The sequence below is a fragment of the Symsagittifera roscoffensis genome, chromosome 3 (assembly GCF_963678635.1).
Source record: "Symsagittifera roscoffensis chromosome 3, txSymRosc1.1, whole genome shotgun sequence".
Classification (NCBI taxonomy): Eukaryota; Metazoa; Xenacoelomorpha; order Acoela; family Convolutidae; genus Symsagittifera; species Symsagittifera roscoffensis.
The window spans coordinates 70,525,536-70,532,454 of record NC_087064.1 but is presented as its reverse complement, the minus strand read 5'-3'; positions in this window follow the sequence as shown (position 1 = coordinate 70,532,454).

Here is a 6,919-nt window from a genome sequence, read left to right as displayed (position 1 = left end):
AATTATTTTTTGGCTGGTGCATGTTTTCACTTGTCTTTGAAAGTTCAAATTTCACCGCGCGCGTTATATTGTGGATTAATATCTATAAAACGTATAAATGACCGAAGGTTATTGTAGAAGAAGGCTGGATTTCAAAAAGACTGGACTGGATAAAACTTCAAAGGGGATAAAATTTAAAAAAAAAAGTAAAAGAGTTTAAAAAATAAATAATTTTGTAAAAAAAACATCTCTTCTTTATAAGAAGAGGTGGGAATAAATTGGGATGGCTGGGCTGTCCAGTAGTCGCAGCAGATTGGACGCACTGGTCCTAATCCAACACCCGAGAGTGACTACGTCCCTGAGTTGCTCAGTGAGCAACTCCCTCTCCGCAGAGCCAGGACAATAGTCAGGGGAAGGGGTTTCCCCTTCGCCCACTGGTGTGGTTTGAGCGTGGTATGAACCAAGGTCTCAAGAGCAGTACCAGCCCTATATCTAATTTGGATCACCTCTATAGAAATGTTTAGGAGTTTTAGCCTGCCGAAAGGGATAACATACTTGTAGCTCTATGGAAACATCTAAAACAAGCAAATTAAAAATTTCAACTCACGAGAAGTGGTTTGTCATGTAAAAGCTTTTGAAACATGTTTCGAAAGCCGATGATTTGAAAAAAATTCCCATTTTTTTTCCGATTTTAAAATCCGACTATCCCGAAAACACTGACAGAAAAAATTGTTCTTTTAGCAGCGTGTTGTTTTCTACCAGTCTATACATTTCAAGGTTGATTTGATTTCTCGAATGCTACTTCTGAAAATTTGTTTGACTTCTGGTTGGACTTTGTCACTAAGCTGATTGAAAAAAGCGCAGACTGAAAAATGAGTTATTGTTTTAACAAAATGTTAAAATATTTAAAAAAAAGACTGGTGGTTTAATTTAATCTATATCACCGAGTTGTAGATGTCAACAATTGGTATCTACCAGGTTACTTTTAATGCCACTGTCTTGAAATTGAGCAGGTTCAAATAATGTTGGAAAAAGTAACAACTGAAACGCAGAGTTACTTCAACGGGCGTGGAAATCATTCATGAAATTTGTTTGACTAAAAAAATCTATCCGGAAAATTCTGACCGTCGAAATTACTTTCTGGCTGCATGTTCTGTTTTTATTTTTTAGTGAAACTGATTTAAATTATGACGTAGCCATCAAACTTAGACCGTATGGAAGTCTCATTGGCTTAGACGACTCTTCCTTAGAGAAATATTTAAAAGATTCAAAAATAATACGTCTGCATGTAATTTTACATGATGCTGCAGGTTTTGTTCGCGAAAATTAAAACACGGGTCCCACTTACTGATATATGCTACTCTGGAAGTGTAACAGCAGTCTGATTGGTCATTTGAGCGGTTTACTTTCTGTCTATTCGTCAAACGCTATAAAAAAGTACTTTAATTTTAAGAATTAGCCATTACAACTTCTGATGGTAGCGAATCTCCTGTTTTTCTACCTGCAGTCCTTTTCAACTCACTACTCAAAGCAGAAGAAAAAGCGTACAACTGGTTAACAAATTGGAAGTGTAGCATCCAATTGTTCTCCGAAATATTCTTTTTTTTGTCGCAAAAAAGAATACTGACAAATATCCGCGTATTTTGCGTCCCAGAACGCTCATAAAACGTGAATTTTCCACGTTTGAGAATACCTGAATTTAAGGTAAGCCTTATAAAGGGCGGAGGTGACGTCTTTAAAAGTCCATCTGCCCAAATTTTTTTCGATAAATCCAAAAATATGAGGTCAATATCGGTTGAAAAAAATCATGATTTTGTTTTCTTGATGTAAAAAATGCTTTTTGTTCATAGTCAGTGTCTATGGAGCTCTGTTTTTCAAAATTTTGGATCTTTTTGATTTCACTGAAATTTCGAGGCGGGAACTGTTCGTACAGGGGGAATTTTTCTCGAAGTTTTTGGTCCGCTCTCTCCAAAATATAAGTGGTTGTGAATAAATTGCCGGTTTGTAATAACTTTGCCTAGTAAATCCAAAGCCTCGAGCCTCAACGTCCATTGTTATATCTAAAATATGCAGTCCACCGTTTTTCTGTTTTTTCAATTTATAAGAATTCGCAAATGAATTTTTTCCTCAATTTTGCCTTACTTGTGTAAAATTCATTCCAAAAGTAGGTCAGATCGAAAAGGATTTGGTTAATACAAAACAATTTTTTTAAAAAAAAAAGTGAGATACGTTTGAGATAGTCGTATTCAGTCAAACTTAGCGGAATCACGGCATCTGTCAAGCAAGTTTGTCTATTGATCTGGTAAAAGGTGTATCTTTTCTGGTAAAAGGTCGGTACCCATAAAAATGTATTCATGAACATAGATGAAGTCAAATGTATATAAAACAAGATTTTTTGTACCAGGGCCTTGTAAGGTCGAAGGAGCAGTAATGGCATGAAAAAAAATAAATTTAATAAATTGGAATTGAAATAAATTAATTTCCATTCTAATTTATAAATTAGAAATAAATTAATTTGAGATTTTTTGTACAAATCATCGCCCCACACGCTTATAAAAAACAAAGTGATAGATTTGGCTCCTAGTAATAAATCTATTATAGCGAATAAGCTTTCTTCGACCAATTTGGAGTGATTTCTAAGACGGATTATATGTCCGCTTACGCGTTAATAGCTCAGAATATATCGCGCTTAGTTGTCCCAAATTGGCCAAATTGATCTCATTTTAGCGAATTACGAAAATTGATCGTAGATGATTTATCTGTTAAAATTTAAGCTCAGGACAACAATAACTTTTGAGTGATATAAAAAAATCCGTCAAAAATGGTTAGTTAAAATTTGTCTGAAGAAAAAAATTACCCCGAGCAGATATGTTCCGTTACTTTCGTTACGAAATTCGAAACAACAAGACTGATCGTGTCAGGACAAGGCCCAAATGTTCTGACTGCCCATTAAACGGTATCGAATAGTTTTTGGTTAATAAAAGTTTAACAACCGATGAACTTATGATAATATCAAATTTTAATTGTTAAAATCGTGTTTGGAATTAATAAGATCAATTACTTTACTGCCTCAATTTAATTTGTAGTGCGAGATGGTTTGCCACGCTGAAATAATGCGCGTTACTTTTTCAGTATCAAAGTATTAAAGGTGCTGTTTAGCTCGACTTGTGTCAGGGTAATATAGAGGTGTGAGAATGCGAACTCAGCGGGGCCCAAGAAGATCCACGGTTGGATCCCCGAGAAAAAAATGTTTCAAAAATTGGGTTGAATTATAAAAAAAACCACCCGAGCGTTTGTGTATTCCTCCTTTTCTTCAAAATTCAGAACAATTGTTTTAATTAATACATAGAAATGTATACTAAGTTATTATTTTAGTAAATCAAAGATCGAAAAATCGTAGGAATAACTTGTGGCTGCTCCATTCTGAAATATTTTCACCGAAACCGAGTAATTATTTCAATTTACATGGTTTTCTCATTGAGTCTTCTTGCTATCGGCAGATGTTTTAAACTTTGAAAGTATAACACACGCACTTCATCTACTTTCTCATGTATCAAAGTTTATATGATGTGTTTAAATGATTGATGAGAGGCATGTTTTGATTTTCAAGGTAAAAATTGTGAAAAAGATAAATTTGGTGTGTAAAAAAGCAGATGTTCAGAACTTCGATGGGACTTCCAGAGAACTATTTTCTTGAAGAAGACTGCATCGTCGAAAGATTCAGAGGTCTGAGCTGGCTTGAAGTTCTTAACACAGCACAGTTAAATAACATAGTACTAGCAGCTATAGCACTTTACATAATCAATGATTCAGAAGTACAGTTTGTATGTAGAAATTATCGATTTCTTCTTTATTGTTTCTTTCAAATATTTCGAGTATTAGTGTCTTTAATTTACGTTTCTCAAAATTCCTTTCGTCGAGTATAAGGAGTCATGTTTTGACTTCAGAGATTGGCGCAGATAAGGCAATATTGTGGGACCGAAAGAACGCAAAAGAGTTGAGCCGTTGAAAAGGACCAAATTTCCTTTTAAATTTTAGCAATTCCTCATTATTCAAGAATCTGAAAAACGGGTCACAATTTCCTGTTTTTGACCAAATAATGGATTTTGTTTAGTTTAATGTCTTTTTTTTTGCTTTTTGGAATCTGTCGGCTATCATGTAGATGAGAGCAGCCCAAGAAATAGGAGATTTTGAAAAGATTGCATTTTTAAACGGTGGCTTCACTATTGGCTGTTGCAAATTATGACCAAGATTGAAAGCCATAGTATTACATTGACAAATAATTGGTGGAAGGACCTCTGATCTAAAGCTCCGCAGAATTCGCCCGGTACGATTTTTAAGTCTCAAAGAACGACGCTTTTAAACTGTTAAATCAAACCATTCTATAAAAGGAACAAGAAAAGCTAAAAAAAAATCTCGAACTTAAATTTTCAGAACTTGAATAAAAGTTTTACGGCTTCACTTTAATATTAACCCTGCTCGCTCGATTTACTTGTCGAAAATGAGCTAAAACCAGTTTTTCTCGACATTGGGGCAACTAACTGAAAAAGGCTTTATTATGATCTGTCACTCGACCCATTCCGACAACTTTTGGTTCCTGATTTTGCGCTTGAGACAAGTACATAAAATAAAGAAACCAAGGATAGCCGGCTGCTGTGCAAGTAGCACAGAATGTTCCGACCACTTTCATTAAAAAAACAACAAAAATTTTTTCAACTTTATGTGGTTTTTTGTGCGCGGTGATGACGGAGCTATACGCACACGTAGAAAGTTAGAAAATTAGGCAAATAAGTATTCTACTTTTTTGCTCTTTTTATTGCAAAAAATTTTTATTGCCAAGGAAGGGCTAAATGAAGATTCCAAAACTAGTTTACGCTTATGCAACATCAAGTTTTTTTTAGCCTAACTAACCATTTTTCATATAACGAAGGTTTTTCAATCGTTCGATATTACTTTAAACTCACACCGGGTTTTCTCGACACAGGGACAGTTTTTTGAAAATTTTTGATTTCCTTCGAGTCACTACTGAAAAGGCATTAATTTTATATGTCAACAGACCTATTCCGATGATTATTTGTGGTTTCTGATTTTGCCCTCTATATAAAAAACGACCCATATATTTCAATGGTCGAAACAAAAAAGCCCTTTTTTGAAGAAATACATTTGGAGAATGGTGTTCTAGTTCTACTGGAAGATCTCGGAGCTGCCATGCAACAGGGAAGCACGGTTAGATTAGATCCGATATGTGTTGCTGTTTTAAGTTTCATTTGAAACAATGATGTCAACGGTAAGTAAACTAGGTTATTTAAAGTAAGTTACATAACTGCACCTTTTTTCTTAGTTATTGGCATTTTTGTTTAAAGAGAAGTTTTTTTAAATTGGTTGCAAAATTAGAGAGTTTTAGTTGTGCAAATTTGAACTAAAAATAAGCAGAAATTAACGAGTGTCTAGAGCTACTGATTAAGAAGTCGGACAATCATTTTGGCCCGTTAATGAAGGAGGGAATAATTCTGTGTAAGACTGTTCGAAAGATGGTTTTAAACAATCTGAACAAGATTTTTGGTGAGTATTGGGCTATTTATTCCCAGTTTCAAGAATTTTTGAAAGAAAAATGATGGTAAGTGTTTATAAATTACAGATACTTCTGTAAGCTGCCATCTGCTTCTTTAGTAAAGTATTTATTAATAAATATGATGTTTATTACCCGAAAAAGTAATTCATACGACATTTGTTTTGAGGTTTTTGTTCCGACTTTCGATACGAAAGTGACGGAATAATTTGTGCTCGGGGTGGGTTTTTTTTTCAGACAAATTTCGACTTTTTAACTAGCCATTTTTGATGGAACTTTTTTATATCATTCGAAAGGTATTGTTGTCCTGAGCTTAAATTTGAAAAGATATTTTACCTGTGATCATTTTTCGTTAAGTTATGGGGGTTTAAAGATTGCCATTTTGGCCAATTTGGGATAATTGACGCGCGATATATTTCGCGCTATTAACGCGTAAGCGCAGAGTTAATCCGTCTTAAAATCGTTCCAAATTGGTTGAAAGAAGCTTATTTACGATAATTGATTTGTTCCAGGAGCGAAATCTATCCTTTTGTACTTTATATGGCGTGTGGGGGGATGATTTTCATAAAAATTTAAATTTCAGAAAGAAAAAAATGTCATTTTATTTTATTACATTAAATTTTTTAATGTTATTACTGCTCCATAAAACCTTAAAAGGCAGTCGGAACATTCAGGGCTTCGCCCTGATACGAACAGTCTTGTTACTTTTTAGGACCAAGTTAACATCTTTTTCCATCCTAAAGTTTAAGGGGAAAGCTATTTAGTTGGTTCAATATTTGAAATTTTAGGTAAACAAAATTGCGTAATTTCTACGCAAGCAGTTTCAATTCAAATCAGATACTGGTGCGAGGATCATAACTTGTTTTAAAGGGGAGGAAGTTAATTTGGCCAGTTATTTAACTTGAAAAGCAAAAGTTTTTTTTCCAAAACATTTTGTCGAATTAAGGCAAAGCGAAAAATGCAGTTGGGATAATGTATTCTGAACTGCAGCTGGTGGCTATTTTCTTTGTGTTTACACAAGCAAAGCTTGTGTTATAGTATGAACTCTCTTTTTTTCCAACCTAAGTCGCAAACATTTTTGCGACAAAATGTGTTCATTTGGATCAATAACTAGCTATTAAGTACAGCCAATGCTAAGGAACTCAGACAATTATATTACAAATAGCGTTTTAGCGTCAAGGTATCATGGATCTGTAGCGTAGAGGTAGGGAAGGAGACCCGCAACTTAATAAGAAGAGGGTTCGGTAGGATGTTTTTTTAATTAAATTTTTTGTATACCAATCAAAATGCGTCCGCTCTATAACTTGCGGCGTGTTAGTTGGTAAATTTCTTTTTTTTTTCAAATTGACTGGTACTGCTAATGCGTCAAAA